Source organism: Triturus cristatus, chromosome 8 (assembly GCF_964204655.1).
Source record: "Triturus cristatus chromosome 8, aTriCri1.1, whole genome shotgun sequence".
Taxonomy (NCBI): Eukaryota; Metazoa; Chordata; class Amphibia; order Caudata; family Salamandridae; genus Triturus; species Triturus cristatus.
The window spans coordinates 41432856-41455203 of record NC_140591.1 but is presented as its reverse complement, the minus strand read 5'-3'; the positions used below and the strand labels follow the sequence as shown (position 1 = coordinate 41455203).

General features: G+C 46.2%; 1 protein-coding gene and 1 long non-coding RNA gene across 3 annotated transcripts in view; one reads left to right on the top strand and one right to left on the bottom strand.

Annotated features, from left to right (window-relative positions):
• The window catches only part of LOC146799926 (uncharacterized), a 224360-nt gene extending 205983 nt beyond the window's left edge, over positions 1–18377 (top strand). The window contains exon 3 of one of the 2 annotated variants that reach the window (XR_014967605.1): positions 18288–18377. This is a non-coding gene — a long non-coding RNA (uncharacterized LOC146799926). Of the gene's footprint in view, positions 1–17376; positions 17458–18287 lie in introns of those variants that run through there. The other variant, XR_014967604.1, reaches the window with a different exon arrangement.
• LOC146799925 (uncharacterized) overlaps positions 1–21757 on the bottom strand; it is a 91055-nt gene extending 69298 nt beyond the window's left edge. Inside the window, exons 1-3 of the mRNA XM_085620880.1 lie at positions 21572–21757; positions 3444–3517; positions 2625–2678 (exon numbers count right to left, since the gene is read on the bottom strand). The gene's annotated coding sequence lies outside the window, so the exon portion shown is untranslated. The remainder of the gene's footprint in view (positions 1–2624; positions 2679–3443; positions 3518–21571) is intronic.
• Between the last annotated feature and the right edge of the window lie 591 nt (positions 21758–22348).

The following is a 22348-nucleotide window of genomic DNA, read 5'->3' as shown; positions in this document are numbered from 1 at the left end:
CTGCAAGGGCAGTGTGTGTGTGTGTAAAGGTACAGGGCCTCTAAGGGTGGCATAATAAATACTGCAGCCCTTAGAGGCCTTCCCTGGTCAAAGTTGCCCTTGGTACCTATGGTAGCAGTTACAAGGGACTTACATGCGGACAAAGGGTTTTGTATTAATGCAGTTTAGGGAAAGAACATAGGCCCTGGGTACCTAGTTAGCAGGAACCCAGGGCACACTCAGTCAAATTACATCAATAGTTTGGCAAAAAAGTGGGGGGTGACTATGTAAAAAGAGGGCACCTTCTCACAATGTGTTGTTAATGAGGAAGAAAAAAAGACGATTTTATGTGGTGGATGTTTTTTAAGGTTGAGCTATTGTGGGCTTACAAAGAACTTGCCTAGGCTTATAGCCCACTCGCTGCTTACTGATGGTTGGCTTAATTTTCAGCCATTTGCTGGATTCTAAATTGCTAACTTTTCTTTTTCCAGGTTGTTCTTCTTGAGTTTGACCCTCCCCTGGAGCACAGTCTCTTCCCCATCTTCTATGGCTCACCTTTAGCAAACTACTTATTTCGATGAAGCACTTCAAAAGTCCATGTGTCTTTCAGAGTTCTCCATTGCATGTACCCCGGCTTTCTGTGCTGTTGTCTCGCTCATGTTGCAAGCTCTCTCGTGTGCTTCTCCTCCCAACCAAACTACCCCAAACTCCATGCTACTATGTGTTGCTTTCTGAAGTGTATTACTTTACCTCATGCTCTGCTTTTTCTTTCCCCAGTCACCCCCGTTGCTTCCTTCCCCCCTGCTTCTCCGTTGCAATCCTGAAAATATGTTGTTTTGGGGTTATGACCGGGCAGCGAAATGCTGTTGAAGCCCCTGCCTAGTAAAATCACTGTTTATGGTATTCCTATTTATTATTACCATTTCTTGTGACATCTTGGATAGGTAAAAGAAAATGCCCCCGTATCAGTTATTAGGCATGTAATGACAAGCAGGCAAGCAATGACGCCTGCATGTGGGTGCCTAAAAAATGACAGACTTTTGTTTTGGCCATGCTGCACAGCAACTGCTGTACAGCATCTCCAAAAGGCACTGGCAAACCCAATGGGTCCCAAAAAACGAGAGACACTGGCTTTCACAATGCTTGTTTTCTTCTAGTAAATAGTCTGATGTAATACTCCCTTGAAGCCTGCATGAACAGATGCTTTCAGGTTCAAAATCCAATAAAAGGCCAGATTATTGGGGTGCAAATACTTTGGGCATTTGAGCTCCTCACTTTTGGAAAGATTGTAGTGGGTTGGGGAGTGTATGTGGTGCCTCTGACAGCAACTAGTTCAATGTAAGATTCATTCTGAATTCGTTAGCAAAAGAATTTGGCTTCAAGAAACAAGCAATCTGCTGAACATTCCGAGCACAGCATTCACATAGAAACAAAAGACCCACTGCTGACAATCCACTGCCTAAGTATCTGCCTGATGAACATTCCGAGCACAGCATCCACATAGAGACAAATGACCCCCAGCTGACAATCCACTGCTAAGTATCTGCCTGATGAACATTCCGAACACAGCATCCACATAGAGACAAATGACCCCCAGCTGACAATCCACTGCCTAAGTATCTGCCTGATGAACATTCCGAGCACAGCATCCACATAGAGACAAAGGACCCCATCTGACAATCCACTGCCTAAGTATCTGCCTGATGAACATTCCGAGCACAGCATCCGCATAGAGACAAATGACCCCCAGCTGACAGTCCACTGCCTAAGTATCTGGCCGGATTCCTTGCAGACTTGGCATTGCCAGAGTGAAAGCGGAGCCCGGCACCAAACATTCTGCGGCCTGGCTGATGGAGCATTCGTGTTGTTTAAGAGACCAGAACCAATGGTAAGACATGGCTGTCTGTAACAAAGGATGTACAAGTGTACCTCAGGTTTTGCTTTTGACATTAAGCCTCTTGTTGATCTAAAGTGTGGGTTCAATATGATTTTGGGGTTTCATTGCGTCTTGCTAGTAGCGTGAATAGTGAAGCAGAGCACCACGTTTTTGAGTATGAGGAGCTTACAGAGAAAAGTATGACAATTTAGAAAATAAATAGCCTCTGTATACCCCAGACTGATTCTCAGCCATGGGCAGTCATTTGTTGTCAATTAACTCTTGACGCAACCTTGCAGAAAGAAAAGTAGATATGTGTCCAGGCAATGTAAACCATTTGTAGTGTGCTCAGGGAGTGAAATATGCAGTAATTAGTCTTAGGGTTAACCTCTTCTGTGCCCATGACGAGATAGTCTCGTCATGGAGCACGGTCGCGCTGTGCCCATGACGAGACTATCTCGTCATGAACCCCACCCGCGTGTGGAACGCTCGGCACAGGAGGGGGAAAGGGCGTGGCACCGAAGGGGTTAATGAAAATGCATATATTTTGGTTTCATGTTTTTTGTGCGTCGAGAGTAAAACAAATGCACAGCTAGCCTCCAGCTAGTGGGTTGAATATGCGTGAGTTTTCAACATGTGGTTTTAATTACGTCTAGCTAGTAAGCTTGAGAGTGAACAATAGTGTTGTATTTTTGGTTACAGAGAGATAACAAAACAATCAGGAAAAAAATAAGCTATCGTAAACCCCGCCGTGGATGGGAGTACTTACCTAAGGAGGAGGAGTCCCAATGACGCCCTCAGGATACTGAGAGTGGACGAAGACCTGCAAAGGAAGAAGAGAGGAAGATGTAGAACTAGAAGAAAGACTGACAAACAGGGAAAGAAGGAAAAATTAGAAGACAGAAAGAACAATACGGAGGAAAGACATGGAGAGGGAAACCAACAAAGGACTATAAAAGGGTCTTGTGCTGGCAATCTTTGACCCCAAGACCTGGGAAGTGGAGGAGCACCAACGAGGAGTCGACTCACGGAGGAGGATACCCTGCTGCACATGAAACATGATGAAGATTTATAACAGCCAGAAGGAATCGAAACTGAGGAGTTCTGTTAGAGGGAGGAGCACCACGAAGCAAAGAGGCGTACCTCGAAATACAGAGAAATGACAGAGATGGAAGCCTGCACTCCACCTGAAAACGCTGTGGCCCCATCATGGTTCTGATGTGTACTGTGGCTGACCAGGTGTGTGACAGAGGTATTTCGGGAAGGGTACAGGACAACCGGGGTCAAAACCATGACAACAGTGCATATGATCCTAAAATCTCATGAATTTCTTTTCTTTTCGGAGCAAGTCTTGATGGTCTACTTGTTCTTGTAATGGAGGGTTGAGGAGAAGAGAGTATGAAGGACTAAGAAACATAGCAAAAGAAAGCATAAAACAGACAGAAGAAACAAACAGAAAGAAATTCAAGCAGAACATGGCTTCAAAAGATATAGTTGGGAAGAACAGCAGTAGATAAGTTGAGAAGAATCAGATATCCAATAATTTAGATTTCTTTTTTTATTTTACCTGTGTTAAAAAGACACTTACCTAGTCCTTTAATCTGAGGGCACCGGGGGTGGCGCTCCTGCCGCCCTCTGGAGATAAGAAGGAGTCTGCTGGGCCTAAGCATAAGGAAAGTAGAAGAAAGGATCCTATGAGATCTTTAAAGACTTCCTAAAGAATTTGAGCCTATAGCATAAATATAGAGCAATAAAACATTGAATTACTCAGAAAGTCTTGTAATTGGTCAGTGTTACAGAACTAAAACAAACAAAACAAACAGAGACAGAGAAATGAATATGCAGTTCCTCAGCTCCACCCTTTTCAACATGTCCATGACACTACTCGCCAACATCACCACCGTCATTTCCTACAGCGATCACACACAACTCATCTTCTCCCTGACGGACAAAACAACCACCGCCAGAACCAACTTCACAAACTGCAGGACCATGATAGCAGACTGAATGCGAACCGACTGCCTGCAGCTCAACTCTGACAAGACAGAAGTACTGGTCTTTGACATCAAGACCTCACCAATGGACTCCACCTGGTGGCCATCGAAGATAGGACCCAACCCTGCACCCAAAGACCACGCAAGTAATCTAGAGATCAACCTAGATGACAAACTAAGCACGGCGGCTCAAGTCAATGCAGTGTGCAGCTAATGTTTCCACATCCTACTCATGTTGCAAAACAATCTTCAAATGGTTGCCTTGGAACACTAGACGGATCATCATGCAAGCACTCATCTCCCGTGGTCTGGACTACAGCAACACTCTACGCCTGAATCTCCAAACAACTCCTACAAAGACTCCAGACCTATGTTCCCAGTAGGGAGCCCTTGCCATTACGCACCATGCAGAGCTGCTCCAGTAGCGAGCATGCCAGTCTCTAGAGCACACATTACATGGAGAGAAAAAGTACAAAACTCAGCTGCCTATTTCTTATTTTGAGCGGCGTGAAAGATCCCGCTCTCTCTTTTGGTGCTGAGGACCATGAATTCCAGGAACACCTCGGTGACCTTCTTCAATGGCCTGTGGAAGGTTGCAGGTGCAGTTCAGGCCCGAATGGATGTAGCCTAACAGCTAGAGCAGTCGACCTCGAAGCTGGGGAACCGGGTTGTATTCTCGGCAGGGACGCTCAACATCCTGTGATTCTGGGAAAATCACTTAATCTTCGTGCCTTGCAAAATGAACGTGTCCGTCTGTAACACAACTGGTGCTCATGTAAAGCGCTCTGATACCTTTGGGTCTAGTTCATGCCATATAGAACTCAAAAGAAAAAAAATACTAGCGTCTCTGTAAACTATGAAGGACCATGATGAGCCTGAACGGCAGTGTGGGAAGGGTCTGCACTGTGGGCCGCTGCTGCCTGGGGGTGAGCCAGGAAAGCTGACCACTTCGGGTGATCATAGGCTAGTGGTGTCTTCCAAGGAAGTAGCGACCTCTTGTCTGATAAAGCCCGTTGTGTGAAAATGTTTATATTGTTATAGCAAACTGCACTCTAGCTATGGGTGCTGCAAATAAGGGCTGTACTTTCATGGTGAGGCAATCAAACGTGTCATTTCAGAACACTTGTTTTCTTATTGGCAAAATCAATATGACTAAATATTTCAGAATGCTTTCAAGTAAGTCTCTTTTCAACGATTTCTGTGCATTTTGCCCTAAAATAAGGATATTTTCATTAAAAAATTGATGAAGTATTTTTGAATCCCATTGCTTGTTTCCCCTCTTGGTGGGCAAGTAACATGCTCACATTGTGCCTCTGGTGCGCCACCTGCTCCTGGGCAACGTCCTCCACAAGTCTTGCCTACCCGTGCCACTGTCTCTCTGTGTGATCTTCCCAAGCAGACTCTGCCATAAGTATTGCTCACTCACCCTGTGTCAACCACAGACGTACCTTGTTCTCTTGGTCAGCTTGCCTCTCATGCATGTGTTAGCATATGTGCTTACAGTGCTTGCAACGTATGAACTACATCTCACCCTGTGCCTCATTTCCTTAATGCAATTTAGTTTGAATCTGGTGCTGCATAAGAAAACGTATACATATTAAGCTCTGTCAGGAATTTCACTTGGCCATCACATGCATACAATGTAGGAAAGTATTCGTTTTTGACTCTCTTTGAGAGTCAAGCTGACCAAGGGGGCAAGGTACGTCAGTAGAGGACAGGACGTAAACCAGGCCTGAGAAGGAGGCTGCCCAGGAGCACACTGTGCCAGTGGCACAAGGTGAGCCAGACTTCTGGAGAAGGTTGCTCAGCCAGCTGAGGTTGTATTCTTAATTTTTAACATGTTTTACACAGGCTGAACAAAAGACCAAACCTCCTCAATAAAGTTTAGTCGTTCTCGGAGTGGCTGGCAGGACCTACATACATGTTGTCCTGCATGGACTGCACATTAGAGTCCACGCCCTTTCAATCCTAGCAGTCTAAACTCCAAGGCCACTGCCTTATGGTTTCCCTCTGTTGAAGCTCGTCTGGGAGGGTGATAGAGGTTCGGAATGTGTAATACTTTTACGGTCAGTTTGATGTTAGAGACGTTTCTATCACTTGAAGCCTTCTGCTTAGAAATGCTCGCAATGCCTCATAATTGGCCACTGTTTTGCGAAATACGTCAGAGTGGGCTTCGGCTTTCACTGCGCAAAGAGGTCTAGTGAGCAGTATTCATTTTTGCAATACACGAACGCTTTCTTTTTATTTTGAGCACTCCAACACTCCAGTGAAAAAAAGAAAGTTATGTCCTTGTTCTGTTGATGAAACAGTGCACAGATTTATTTGTAAATTATGTTACAGTCTCAAGAAAAATGCTCAACAATGAAAGAGGGGGAGTTTCAAAATGTGTGAACATCACATTTGCGTTTTTTCACCCAAAGCCGCGAAGTGGATCAGCAGGCGCGAAGTATATTTTAAGGGGGACATGTCCCCCTGTAATGACGCAACATTAAAGGAAGGTGCTTGGGGTGCATTCTCTCACTGATATTTGTAGGGAAAAAATGTTTAAATGCATGTATTAAAGCACATTCACTGAAATGTCCACACCCTCATCTTAGGTTGGGGGTGTGGAACTTTGCAAAGACTGCAAACGCACAGTTTTGTGTGTTTTAAAAACATGTCTAACTTATTGCAATAATGGTGAACACGAAATTGAATCTAATGCAATTTTCCATTTGATCAAAAGCACCAGCCAAAACCTGATGGACTTTAATTAGATGCCTGCAACCCTCATAGCTTCAGAGCAGACAGGCTGTGCTGAAGGTGCAGTACAGAAGGGGACCTTCCACCAGCAGGACAGGAATCCATGGTACAGGGTAGATGAATGAGAGAGCCTTGGATGGGGTCATTTTCTGAGGACACTAGTTCCATCAACATTCATAGGAGCCATAGCTGGCCAGGCAGCGACCCTGGCTTTGCCAGGGAGTGTGAATTGACGATTTGCATCTAGGATCTTGCTCTGCAATGACCCTGCTCATTGATTCTGCTTGTGCAGTGCCTCCCATTTGGCTGCTGGAGAGAACTCAAATTGTCTAGAAATACAGGTAAAAGACAAGGCATTAATTATGTGCTCACTGAGTTAGCATGATCAATGAGGCCACTGGCCCAATCCCTGCGTGAGGTACATTTCTGGTGCTTTTGCAGAGGATAGTCAACAAATTTTAATTTAGTTGCCTTTTTTTTTAAAACTTGTTTTTATTGCCATTTGCATACAGACGTGGTCAGTGTAGATCTCTTGTATACATTTCAAGTGATGCTTCTCTAACCGAGTGCAAAGTTACGGTCCCCACATGATCTCATTGAGTCCCTCTCTCAGGTTAAGATTACAATGGCATGCGCAGGCCCCGTTCTCACCGCCCAGCTGCCAGTCGCTACCAACCCGCTAACTGCATTTCTCAGACAGCCGCCCATCTGTGTAGGGGCAGCTAGGGCACATGGTCAACCCCGGGCACCTCTACCAGTGGGACGTTCTAGCTCAAGCGCGTCTTTAGCTTAACTTCACTTGTCGGTTCAGTCATCATGACCTACTCTATCTTATAAACTACAAACTAAGGGCCTGATTTAGATCTTGCTGGGACTACCGTCGTCCCGCCGCCGCGGCGGTTCCAAGAGCAATGTAAAAATACATGCGGTGGAAACTAATTTTACCACATGATTCATAGTGAGACAAGTGACACAGAAGCCTACCTTAGATTCCGGCGACAACAGGGTGGCGGAGCGTAGTGGTCACGTAGTAGCGGCACAGGAAGGACCTGGGCAGAAACGGAATTGGGATCTCGAAAAAAAAGGTACGTTTTCACATCATTTTCATCGTTTCTGCCAACCTGAGTTTGAAAGTTTCCCTGCCACAGTTGCCTCGACAGAGAGGCACATAGTAATTGGGACGGAGGTATTCTTGGCGGGACTCCCTCTGACTGCCGCTTCTCCCTCTGATGCTGTTGAGGCGGGTGCGATATTCTGGCGGAGGTAGCGGGACTCCGACGGTCTTGCCTCCAAAGACCCGCCAACATCTAAATACAAAGGGCAGACCGCCAAGACGGTGGGCGGGAAGACCCTCGAAAAAGTGACGGTGGGACCAGATCCACCAACATCTAAATCAGACCCTTAGTCTCAGGGGTGAGCCCTGGCAGCATCAATGCAGGGGAAGCATTTATTATGTAAATTTATGACCACGATTAACTAAGCAGAGCCATAAGGACAAGGCCAGGCACCACAGTTCTTGTGCAATAAGTTATGGTGTGGTAAATAATTTTCATGTATTTTTAAATTAAAATCTTTACTGATGGTTTTACTGGACCTTCTAACACCTATCCTAGGCAACCCTTGTCCTAACTGCCTTGTTGTAGGCGGTCTGGTGGGATCCATGATCTACTGATCTGTCTGCTCATTCTACACATTCCCATCCCTTCCGTATGGAGGAAACTAACCATAAATGTGTTTTGAATAAATAAGTTTATTGACTTGCAAACCTTTCTACCACAAGTACTTAATTTGTGAACATAGTGAATAAAAAGCTCATATGCTGGAGGTAAACACTTACAAAAATATATATTATTGTGGTAGGTGAGGTTTAGGGAAGACAATACAATCTCACATTCATATACTGTACAGTGAATGCTGTCACGGGGTGGGCGAGTAGGTTCCACAAACTGCCTCAAATTGAGCTAGGTGAGCATACATGACACAATAGAACAGGAAAGTGGGAGACTTTGAAAAAACTATTGGAGAATGCGTTTCCCATTAACTTCTATTTAAATTGAGGCAATTTAGGCAGTAACAGCTGAAATAAAGCCATTTTTTGGCTTTAAAAATTGGAATCTCCCATCTGAAGCGGGTCTATTGGCATATATGAGTGAGTGGAAATGCACATCTCTGCATTTCAGTTTCAAACATCAGTTTGGAAAAGTTTATGTCACAGATTTTGGTGACTGCACACTTGCTTGGTAAATTGCTGCATGTCTTCAATGCACATAGCTTTGACAGCAGCACAAAGACACTCTTAAGAGCCGCACACAGAGGAAAATAATTAGAGGGAACATAGCTCCAGACCATCCAAAATACCGCAGCAAGACTCATATTTGACCTCCTACGCTGCACCCACATCACACCACACCACGGCTCAGGACGCTTCACTGGCTCCCCATTGTCAAGCGCAGTCAATTCAGACTTCTCACGCACACAAAGCATTACACAACACAGGACCAGAATACCAGATCACCCGCCAACACTTTCACCAACCACCCAGACAAGCATGCGCTGCCTCTCACGTCCCCGCATTCGCAAAACCAAAACTGAAGGTCACTGATTCGCCTACATTGCACCCAATACATGGACGACACAGCCTCCTCCTCTCTTCTTGAGTTTCACAAAAAGCTGAAAACCTGGCTCCTTGTGTAAGAACTTTGGGACCCCAAACCTACACACGTACCCAAGCGCCTGGATTCCTTCCCAGGAGACAACCCACTTTCCACACCCTTGTTTTGCCGAAAAATCCTGTGTGAATGTGTTTTAAGACTGTCTGTGTTTCTTTGTGTACGGCAGTCTGTCTTTGAATCTGGCTTAATCTATCTATGTCTGTATCTATCTCAGACCCCCGGCGCTGTTAAGACATGAGCACTCTAGGCTTTGGACATGAGGCAAGAATTAGTGTTTGACGTTTTTGATGAAGGGGTGTTTGTGGCCTACATTTATCCGTGTGCATCTCCATCACATCTCACGCCGCTCCCCTCTGTGTTTTTTAGGTTTTGCCCAAGATTCTCTTGTGAGAGCTTTTGTTTGTTTCTTTCCTTGGATCACATTGGTCAGCGCCTGTCAGGTTCACTTTCTTCCTCTGCATGGACAAAGTACCAATTAATTACTTTATAGGTGCCCTTCCACTGCTCAGGCTCGGATTCAGGTACCTTTTGAAATTCTTGCGCTCGCCCATCATCATTGTCGTCGTTGCTTGCGCGTTATTGCTTGCACAGCCACCTCCTGCTGTTTTTGTTACCCTCTGCCGTCTCCAGTTGTCGTTGCTTGTTGCATTTTGGTTGCACCTAGCAGTTAATATAATCTTTTAAGTATGAGCTCACTAGGCAAACCTAACATCTTGGTTGTAGAGCAAAGTAAAAATGGTCCGTTCTAAGGGCCATGCATATTATTTTCTGTTTCTCTGCAGAGAAGCAGAAAAGCATGTGACCTCCTAAACATACAGGTGACAGACCCGAGGAAAGGCAGTACAGAAAAGGTGACTTTACTCCCACATGTCACTGTTGCCCTAAATCACACTGCAGACCAGTGGTAGCAGGGAATATTTCAAAATGGTGGGACAGCAATAACCGAGGTGAAGTGCAGAGACTAAGCAAACAAAACATGCAACGCCCAACTCCTAAAAGAAGGTTTAGCTGAAGCGGGGAGAATTCTGCCACAAAATTGTATATTGTGCGACCATGATGCTCTAAAGAAAGGAATGTATTATGTGTAAGAACAGATGGAAAAAAATCCAGAACTCAAAATCAGAAGGGTGGAGTCCCAACACCCTAATGCAGAAGCTGTCACTGCAGCAGACAATTATTTTGGTCTACTCAGTACTAGAAGACGATGAGGGTAAAACCCTGTGTGCACCAGTCAGTTATGCAGTAATAATCAGTAATACCAGTCATCAATTTTGAGCGCTCAACCCCCTAATGGTCCTCGTCCAAACCATTTCTTTAAATAAACATTTTTAATAATCAAGCAGCACCATTGTTTAATTCCACTTCACAATCAAATATTCGAGTCCAACAAAAAAGATCATTACGATGACTTCTTCATATCTTGTTCTTTATTTTGTAATTGTTATTCCTCTTCCAATCAATATCAAAAGAATTCTTCATCCAACAACTGTCAATTTATACAGCCAACGCGTTTTGTCCCCTCCTGGGACATCATCAGGGCTGTGAAGTAAGAAAGACACAAAATCATGATCCAATACAAATTTCCAAATTGAAAGCATCTTAAATTTGACATAATCCTCTATTCAAACATCCTGCCTATTTAACAAACTATGTACTGAAGGACATACCTATACAAATCATGCTAACTCTATTGACCAGTATTAATAGGGTCCAATCCCAATTTAGGCAATTTAAGTTGAATTGTGCTATATTCTTTGACTTATATAGCCATATTAGGTGTTTGGCTGAGGTCAAGAATAATTATTCGATTAGGCGCAGTTAATCATTAACTGTAGTTTGGAATTTAAATATGTAGATAATTAATGAGAGAACATGGTAAGGTACAATAGGTACAGATAAAATACTATAACCTGGATCTATTGCTAAGGGCAGCGGTCCGGTTTTGACATTACGTTATTGGTGATTCGTCATATTTGTAGCATTTCTGGTTATACGCACTCGCAAAACAGGTAACGGAAAGTCAGCATGAATGACGGTTGGCGATTGGAGGTTCGTGATATCTTAAATGTTTCCTGTTGTACCGATATGCGAAACAGGAAACTGACGATTAGTTCGGGTGAACAGCAGGCAGTGGAGGGGCGTTGCACATGAAGTGTTTCCGGGTACACCCACACGGAAACAGTAAACGAAGGATCAAAAATTAGCTAGCATTCGCGCCAAGAATTTTCAATTCTATTAAGGACACGGAGGCGAGGATTATGCTTTCTCCTTCTTTACTGTATCAACTCACAGCAGCCAATAAACATACAATTAGTAACACAACTACATTGTCCATGTGACTTTGCGTCAGCCACGCCTCCTTAGCCCTCCATAAGAGCCCTGGTCACTGTCCCAGCCTCCTCTTTCTTTGCTCGAACTGTGTAAAGTCTAATAATCCACAACTTTCACAAACTCTTCCAACCTGGAAGTTTAACAGGAACCCAAGTCCTCTGCGCAGTCTTCAACGTGAAGATATCCGCTTCCAGACTTTCCGTCTGATGTGAACGATTAACCGGAACACAACTTCCTTTCAAAAAGCTTCAATGTGAAGGCCTCTTCATTCAGACTTCTTGTCTGCACCTAGGAAAGAACCAACATGAACAACCCGTAAACTCCATTTACCACAAAGGTTTATACAATCATCAACGGATGGGTAAACATGAACAATCATATTGTGCATAGCCGGGTGGGATAATCCTCGCCTCCGTGTCCTTAATAGAATTGAAAATTCTTGGCGCGAATGCTAGCTAATTTTTGATTCTATTACAGGACCGGAGGCTTCGGATTATGCTAGTTTAACGCTTATTAAATACCACAGATGTTATATCTCCCACCGGCTTATAATAAAACTGTTTGAATGTTGACTCTGAAGACCAATCCGCACAATGCATAATGTCCTGAATACTAGAACCCAGCATAAATGACTTTGAAGCCATTGCACCTCGCACAGAATGTGCGCCAAACATTTGAACATCAACACCTGCTTCCTTCATAACATAACGCAGCCATCTGGCTATAGTTGCAGCCGTCACCGGTTTAAAAGGTTTTTGTATTGCAAGCAAGAGCTGCGTAGAACCCTCAAACCTCAAAGGTCGGGTACATTCCTCATAGGTTTTCAAGCATTGGACCACACATAATTTTTCATTACTCGGAAAAGCATTATACTCAATGTGTCTAGACAGTGTTTTAGTACGACCCGTGATAGTAAAGGAAACCCCCTCCGGGGTAAATACTCTACCTGTAATATCCAATGCCCGCACATCCGATGAGCGCCTACAGGCCGAGAGGCACAACAGCATCGCCAATTTTGCGAAAAGCTGTTTTCTTGACAACTGACTATTCACTGGCCAACTGTTGAACAAAGAAATGACCAAGGACACATCCCATAAGCCCGAGTATTTGGGCTTGGGAGGATTTGCCATCCGAATACCCTTAAGAAGCTTGCATACCATAGGATGCATGCCCACCGGCTTTCCATCCACCGGCGCGTGCCCCGCCGAAATGGCCGATCGGAAATTATTTACAGAGCGATAGGCAAGGCCACTCGCAGCCTTTTCCGAAAGAAAATTCACAATATCGGATAGTCCGGTCCCCACAGGATCCAGACTCCGTTCCACGCACCAACCCATCCAGCTTGTCCAGGCTGATGAGTATCGCTTCCTGGTGGAAGGAGCCCACGCTTGCCTGATGAAGCCTGAAGCTGCTTCCGAAATTCCCGGCATTTCCCACTGTTGCCGGAAATTCTCCATGCCATCAGCGACAACCTCTCCGATGTGATCAGAGGATGCTGCTCCCCGTGAGGTCCCAGGAGGAGAGACTCCGCCCAAGGGAGTCTCCTGGGAAGATCGCAGCTCATTTCCAGCAGTATCGGGAACCATGGTTGCGATTTCCACCGTGGTGTCACTAAGATCACCTCCGCTTTCTGCCTGAGAACATGAGAGGTTACTCTCGGAATGAGGAGGAACGGCGGGAAGGCATAATTCACTGCTCCCGACCACTCCTGGAGGAACGCGTCCGTGGCTGTCGCCACTGGATCCGGTCTCCAGCTGAAAAAGTGGGGAATCTGTCGATTCAATCTGGAGGCAAACAGGTCCGTTTGACACGGCCCCCAAAGCCTCTGCAGCCAGTGAAACATGCTCGGCATCAGCTTCCAGTCGCTGTAATCCCTCAGATATCTGGAGTTCCAATCCGCTATGAGGTTGGACTGCCCTGGAATGTATTCCGCTATTACTGTTATTTGGTGACGCAGGCAGTAGTGCCAAAAGTCCTTGGCAATCTCCACTAACAGGGGCGATCTCGTTCCCCCCAGCTTGTTTATGTATCTCACGGCCGACACGTTGTCCATTCGTAACAGAATGCAGCAAGCTGTCTGTTTGGGCGACAGCGTCCGAATTGCAAAGGAGCCCGCTAGGAGCTCCAGACAATTTATGTGTAATTCTAACTCCTGGGGAGACCATCTTCCGCCTGTGGAAATGTCGCCACAACGCGCTCCCCAGCCCCAACGACTGGCGTCGGACTCGATGACTACTTCCGGCAAGGAGCCGAAGATGGCCCTGCCGTTCCACGCTTCCACGTGCCCCAGCCACCATTGCATCTCGTCTCGAACCTCCTGAGAGATCGGTACCAGGTCCGAATAAGCTAGACCCTTCTGAAGGTGCTGAATTTTTAGTCTCTGCAATGCCCTGTAATGCAGTGGTCCTGGAAATATTGCTTGTATGGAGGATGCCAGTAAGCCCACTATTCTGGCTATGGTCCTGAGGGACACCATCCGCCTGTCTAACATGGCTACTATCTCTTTCCTGAGATCCTTGAGTTTCGCTTTGGGAAGGTGCAACTGCGCCTTCTTGGAGTCTATCACAAACCCCAGGAATTCGGTGCTGGTGGACGGGGTGAGAGCAGATTTGGTCTGATTTATTACAAATCCTAGACTTTGTAAGAGAGCCATTGCCATTTGCAAGTGTTGCAAAACTAGAGTCGGGCTGTGAGCCATGATCAGGATATCGTCCAGGTAAATGATCATGCGAATCCCCTGCTCTCTCAAATGCGCGACCACCGGCTTCATCACCTTGGTGAAGCACCAGGGAGCCGAGGAAAGCCCGAAAGGAAGGGCCAAATACTCGAACCACCGACCTTTCCACTGAAATTGTAGGAAACGGCGGTGCGGAGGAAAAATAGGGATGGACAGGTAAGCATCTTTTAGATCCAGCCTGACCAGCCAATCTCCCGGTTTCAAGAGGTCTGCCAGAAGGTGTATCCCTTCCATCTTGAAGTGTTTGTATACCAGAAAATGGTTGAAATCCCTCAAGTTCAAGACTAGTCTGTATCCACCTCCCTTTTTCTGGACCAGAAAAACGTTGCTGCAAAAGCCGTGAGGTCTGTGATCGCACAAAGCTATTGCGCGCTTTTGCAGCAAGGCCTCTATTTCCTCGTCTATAAAATTGCATTCGTGTTGGGAAAAATGGAGAGGCCTGGGCTATGTGTCCTGACAGGGAGGCTCGTAAAATTCCAGATGGAATCCCTGAACCGTCTGAAGCACCCACGCATCCTGGGTCAGAGTGCGCCAATTGTGTAGATAATACTGAGTGCGACCCCCCAATGGCAGAAGAGACAAATCTGTTACACTCACCTGTGGAATTCTGTGCGTGGAAGCCAGCTCTGTTCCCGCCACTTTGGAATCTACGCTTGTTGAAGCGGCGGCGGGTGGGGTAGAAGGTACCCCCTCTGGTAGAATCCCAGTCACCTCTTCCTCGTCCGAAATCACCTCTTGGGGGACCTTGGTTGGCGAAGCGGCCTGACGAGCGTCCCCTACCTCGTCCGGCCCTATTGAAAAGGCTCTGGGTAAACACCTTCTTTATCCCCGATTGGGCCTTGTCCAGCGACGTGAAAGTCCCTACATACTTTGACACGTCCTTCACGAAACGGTCCCCGAACAAATTGCCCTCCGCCAGCGGGCCTGGCTCAGCCGCGGCTAAATCAGTGAGATTAGTGTCCATGCGCATGAGCAGGGACTTGCACCTTTCTGTTGATATGGCACAGTTGGCATTACCCAGCAAGCAGATTGCTCGCTGTGCCCACCCGGCTAAGATATCCGGATCCACTGGAGCTGCCGACTCTTTGGCCACCAAAGCCATCTCTAGAATCTTCGCGAGGGGACCCACGACGTCAAGCAGCTTATCCTGACACCCTCGCCAGGCCCTGTCTATCCCCTTTTTGGGGTCTCTTGCGAACTTTTTCAAAAACGTGAGCAAGCTTACGTCTATCTCCGGTGTCTCTGCTACCTTATCCGGAAGATCCGGTCGAGGGCATTCCGACCGAAGTCTATTCCTGACCTCCTTGTCAAACCCTTTTCGAATATTCTCATGTAGGTAGTCGATCACCTCCGGTGCTGGAGCCCAGTCAGTAGACCTCGGGTGCACTATCTCGCTAGGGTTGAAAGTGAAAGGCGTAGTGGACGCCGTCTCCGAAGGAGCCGGAACCACCTTTTTAGCCCTCTTCTTAGGGGGGGGACTCCTCGTCCGTGGTATTGTTATCGGTATCAGTAGCAGTGGTGGTGGAATCAGTGTCCGCATAGACTCTCTGCTTACTCTTGGCCTTTCCGCCAGCCGAATACGCGTGGTCGCCACCCGCGGGTGGAGGAAGAGTATCCAGGGTCGTGGCATGTGGCCAGCGGCGCACTTTTGCCAGCTCTGTGCTCGAGCGTCCCCCGTGCTTCTCTTTGGTAAAACCATGGCGTTTAGCAAAACTCTCCAGCTGCTTGGTAATCGGTTTTAAAGCAGCCGCCAATGCTTGATGTACAGTCGAAGGAACTGTAGTCTCCAGTGCCCTGTTGACAGAGGATTGGACCGAAGCGTCCAGAGCCTCTACTATATTGTCCTCAAGGACAGTCTCCTGCTGTCCCTCATAATAGACATCCTCCTCATCCTCCTCGTACCGTACCCACTCATTCATGCTTGCAAGGTGTAGGAACTGAACCAATCCACCAGTGGTAGAGGAGCCAATAATGATATATTCCTGGAGGAGTAATGGGGGGGGCCAGCCCAGGTGCACACCAACAATCTTGTACCTAGCCCCCTCAGCAGATGCTGCATTTATATTCTTGCAGCCTTTTCAGGCGTCAGAGCCAATTTTAAACGATTTCTGGAGTGTGTGCTCACTCCTAGGGCGACTTCTCTTTCAGCCAGTCAGGCGTCACAAGTACGGAGCGAAAATGCGCTCCCGAAACCCCCCGGAAGCCGAGCTCGGCGTGTGCAGCCCAACGCGAGCCCAAATCCTACTGAAAACCAGCCCAAATGGGCTTCGCGTGAGCTGCACACGTCGGCCGGTAACCATCCGGCTCTACGTGTCCTCGGGCGATGAGGGAAGCCCTCGACACCGCGCTGAGCGCGCTGGGCCTTAACGGTCCGATTTAATGCCGCCCAGCGGCGCGGTACAAGTGTGAGAAGCTCGCGCTTCTTAGCGATGCCATCGACATCGGGGAAGTAATATCGACGATCCCCAGCTAGCGGCGCAGAGCGCCCCTCCACCAACGCTGAATCGCGTGTGACCAACCTCGCTATCTACCATCACAAGTAAGCACTGACTCTGGCAAAGCGCAGCGCGCTGAAACAGTATTACGACTAAATCGTCTCACATAAAAATAATGAAATCGAGGGGTACTTAGCTCGTGCTGTGAGCAGCAAAGAAAGAGGAGGCTGGGACAGTGACCAGGGCTCTTATGGAGGGCTAAGGAGGCGTGGCTGACGCAAAGTCACATGGACAATGTAGTTGTGTTACTAATTGTATGTTTATTGGCTGCTGTGAGTTGATACAGTAAAGAAGGAGAAAGCATAATCCGAAGCCTCCGGTCCTGTAATAGAATTGGATGCTGAGGATACTTGGTAAAGAGAGGAGAAGCGGGCTTTGGATTGGTTGTTTGAGGAAAGGGGATGCAGGTCATTGATTGGTTACTTGTTTAGAACAGAATCTCCGGATTGGTAGGATTTAGACACTATGTCAGGATTTTAAGTTTAGGATACAGAATCTCAAATATTATAAATGGGTCCTGTGTCTTTCTTTTCTTTTGTATTTTTCATAGAATATTGATGTTATCAGAAGGACTGCACGCTCAGGACATCAATTTAGAGAATACGGTTTTTGAATACTTTCTCAGATACAGAGGTGAGAACAATTTATTAAAGTAGGAGATCGAATTTTTCTTGGATTTTGTTTCCTAGCTGGCTAATAATAAATAAACGCAAGTTTCTAAAATAAGTCTGTTTTTGGATATAATTAAACAAGTATTGTCAACAAAGAAACCAGAGGATATATTGATGGTAGCTTTAGCCTCAGTGTGAGAGAGTCATTTTTTACTACGAATACAACAGTAAGAGTAACAGGAAAATAAATGGACTATATATTATGCACAGATTTGATTAGAAATATTTTCATATTGCAGATTTGTCTTACTAGGACGAACAAGAGGACAATTATTGCACTAGAAAAAATTTATTAAGACAGCAAGCGTTGAATTATTGGAACACAGGAGGTGGGTGTGATAAATAATTACGCAGGAACTATAGAGTGAGACGAAGTAATATTGCATTATAATAAGGTAGAAATTTAAGGGATGGTGATCGGTTATGATGTTTATAGCAAGGAATTTCAGAGGTTGCGAAGTTGATCGTTGATACTAGATCCGCAATGTTTTAAATGTTTTATTATAAAAAACAAACATAAAAAGAAATTCTGAGAAGATCAGTACCTTGATTGTTCAAGAAAAAATGCCAAAAGCTGTCGACCTTTTGTGAATCTTATATAAGGTGTTGTGATGTATAAAATTAATGAAGTACACACGAGTTAGCATGATTTGTATAGGTATGTCCTTCAGTACATAGAGTTTGTTAAATAAGCAGGATGTTTGAATAGAGGATTATGTCAAATTTAAGATGTGTTTTCAATTTGGAAATTTGTATTGGATCGTGATTTTGTGTCTTTCTTACTTCACAGCCCTGATGATGTCCCAGGAGGGGACGAAACGCGTTGGCTGTATAAATCATTGACTGTTGTTGGAAGAAGAACTCTATTGATATTGATTTGGAAGAGGAATAACAATTACAAAATAAAGAACAAGATCTGAAGAATTCATCGTAATGATCTTTTTTGTTGGACTCGAATATTTGATTGTGAAGTGGAATTAAATAATGGAGCTCCTTCTTTATTACAATTATTTTTGTCTCCTGCAAAAATGTTTATGAGCACCCATGCTGTAGATAATTAAAGATTGTACCCGCCCCAGAAGTGATATCATCTCATGTCTGGGCCCTTCCTATGCTGACATCCAAGAGATGCCAACCCAAAACTGGTAGGTATCCACTTGCAGGGATGAGCACATCTTTTCTCTCACTTTACCCTACACTGGTGCACAGGCAAAGCTGCACACTTACTCTGGCGTCATTTGAATTGACTGCATACAGGTAAAACACCACAACAACTGGTACACAAACTGTACTTCACTCACACAGTTTGTACCCATCCAACACTGGCACCCAAAGCTAAAAGATCTAATTTCCCACTCATTTTCGCATCAAATCCTTGCATAAGTGCTATGACAAACAAAATCAAAATATAACTCCGGTCCTCATGTCCATCAAAACACTACCCATATATACTTGATGAAGTTCAATCCATAGCACACCCACAGGGGAAGTGTGCTACATCCTTTGAAAACATGCTCTTGCACCGAGTCAGGGTAATAAAGCTATATACACGTGCTACTACACCAGCACCCTGGGACAGATCAGACCCTGTCAACACCCTATGCTCCACACAGCAGCAGGGTCCCTCTGTGAGAGGAGTCTCTGAGCACAGTCCAGGTCAACAAGGCTGCCAGGTTTTCATTTTCCTTATGTGTGACATTCCCATATTTTCTGGGTGTGTATGTGTGCACTTCAATTCTTTTGTGTGACGAGTCTCAAACTATTCATTTGCAATGACACAATGGTCCATTACCAATACAACAGTGAACTAATTAACATTCTTTTACATACATTAGTGTTGCACCTTGTACTGTAGAACTTACGTCTCATCTGATTTCACTTTGTGTTGCCTTTGTCTGCTCTATTTTACAAAGCTTGTACTGCATTTCATTATATGCTTGCTCTTTCCATATAAAGTAGAATAGTTCTTAAATTAAAAAATGTGCCTACATAGCACTTCAAGAACACATGATGGTGACCAATCCCTTGGCACTGCAAGGTGTTGCAGGATTTTATGTGGAAAAGATGTCTTCACATAGGCCTTCAATAACCACAGTTCAACTACTAACCCTTGAAGATGTGTGATACCTGAGGCAATGCAGCAATTAAACGCTGTGAGCCTTTTATTCCACTCTAATGTTTAGATTTAGAAAGAATAAAAATTAATCAAAACAAACTAATACCAACAGAGGACTGCATTCAATCACAACAAACTCGTTGCTTTCTCAAAGCCAGGCATCCCCGCTCTTTCAACGTTTTCCATTTTAATGTGATCAAGTAAAACAGATACACTCTTCTGACTGTAAATAGAGACAGACTTGTGCAAATGGTGACTTAGGGCTTAAAGGGGTGTTTTACATTAAAAATTATCAAATACCATTTAAGATAGCTCATTAACAAGCGGATGCTGGCAGTGTCCCAATCAGTGCACACTACCTCCTTTTATATAGGAGTTACAGATCACCAGGGGTCTGCTACTAACCAATGCGGGGCAGTATTTGTATTTGGCTCCACGGTGCCATCTGATGTATGGAAATAATGCCCACTGTCACCAATGACCTCCTGACCCTCACTCTTTAATGGGGCCAACACCCTCTCCGATGGACTGCACATTTGGGATGGAAATGATTGTGTGCTGTACACAGTGAAGTAGGGGCGGCGGGGGCAGGACGCGAGGAGTGATAAATGAAATTACAATGCAGTACCATACGTTACCAGTGCACTGCAGGTTTAGAAATGAACAGGACAATGGTGTGGTTGTTTTACCGGTCAATGTTTCCTGATGACTGCTTGCAGTCTTGCTTCACGGGTGGGCTGTGTTACAATTGCAGAGACCCTGTCTAGACAGGGCGCTCACAGGCAAAGGAGGAGGGAATGACTCATCATAATGACGCTACAACGCTGAGGTCACATAATGACTCGTCATAATGACGCTGCGGTCACATAATGACATAACACATACCATAAGATGCCTGGGGGCGTCAGAAAAGAAATCCTAAAAAATAAAATATATAAAACTAGCACAATTATGATCGGGATTGCTGCTTGTGGGGAAAGAGTTCCGGACCCAAAGAATAAGCGGCAGTGGTGCCCGCAGGCAACTACCGGCACAAATTAAGCACTGCGGATGTCCTTAGCTGCGCTGCAAGAGTGTAATGCACCCCCTGGATCCATGGTCAAGGGGCACAGGAGTGAGTGGGGGCTCGGGGGTATGTATGTCTAATAGCAGCTCGGTGTTTAGGCGCCTACATCACTAGTTTCAGGGAGCCAGAAAACAACAAAAGGTGCCGAGATCCACAAGAGGCTGGACCCAGCGCTTGATGTTTGTGCATTTACAGCTTTCTCTGAGCCACCCGCAGCCGAACTGATCCAGAGCCACATGTGACAGAGTGTGTTCCATAAACAATGTACCGAAGAAGGGAGTTTCAGACTGCGCCGCCCGGGTCACCATAGCATAGGAAAAAATCTGAGACCAAACAGGGTCAAGTGGATCACGGAAGAAAAAAAAGAGGAGAAGCTGCACCGGAGAGGTGGGGGGAGGGTGGGTGGGAAGAATGGGCAGGAAAGGTGGAGAGAGGCAGCACAGGTGGGAGAGAGAGAGGATGCACCGGAGAGGTGGAGAGGGGAGAGGCTGCACAGGCGACGTGGGGAAGGGGAGAGGCTGCACAGGCGACGTGGGGAAGGGGAGAGGCTGCACAGGCGATGTGGGAAGGGGAGAGGCTGCACAGGAGAGGTGGGAAGGGGAGAGGCTGCACAGGCGATGTGGGAAGGGGAGAGGCTGCACAGGAGAGGTATGAAGGGGAGAGGCTGCACAGGCGATGTGGGAGGGGGAGAGGCTGCACAGGAGAGGTGAGGTGGGAAGAGGCTGCACAGGATAGGGGGGAGGGGAGAGGCTCCACAGGAGAGGTGGGAAGTGGGGAGGCTCCACAGGAGAGGTGAAGTGGACGCAGGCGGGGAGGGGCCATAGCTTGAAGTAGGGGAGTGAAGAGTTAAGGTTGTCCAGAAGCGGGGAGGGGTGGACAGGAAGACTCCTACCTGCGCAGACACCTGCTCGGAGTCCTCTCTCCCTCGGCCTGGGACGGTGAAGATGACAACCCGAGGCCGGGGGTGATGTCTGGGGTCAGAGGGTGAAGGTCACCGCACAGACGGAGGATCCTTCCACCCCTACAGCTGCTGGAGCCGAAGAGAAGAAGAGGCCGGAAGTGACTGCTTTCACTGCTGGTGCTGTCTCTGCTACCACCTGACCCGGAAGAGGAAATCCTGTGCCTGCTGGTCTGGAGCTGAGAGTAGCTGAAAGAGACAGCGGACTAAGCAGTGACACAGACTGCAGTAACCCTGAACAGGCCTCCTGCGGCCGAAGGAAGATAAGAAACTGTAAAGATGAGTAGTCAGGAGTTATAACTTGTAAGTAGTTTATTACGCTAATGGACGACACACTCAACCAGAGGCTCAGTGCATAATGAATCTATTGTCAATACAACCAACTGTCTAAACTGTCACTCTAGAACGTCCAGCTGTCAACATTCCAGCTGGTGGCTGCCGCGGCGCGCAGGAGGGGAGGGGCGCTCGGTGGGGCGAAGCAAGCTAGATGTAAACAAGATTAAGTAAACGACACAACACATCTCCTTCCCTTTGGAATAGAAGGACTAAAGGTATGAAGGAAAAGAAACATAAGCAGATGCCATACACAGTTGACTATTCACAAATATAGTCCTTATATTTGCTGGGTTTCACCACGCTGCGACCACATTTACTGGTGATGGTCACCTCTTCCAAAGTGTTTTTCTCCAGCACCAGTTCAAGACTCGGTAC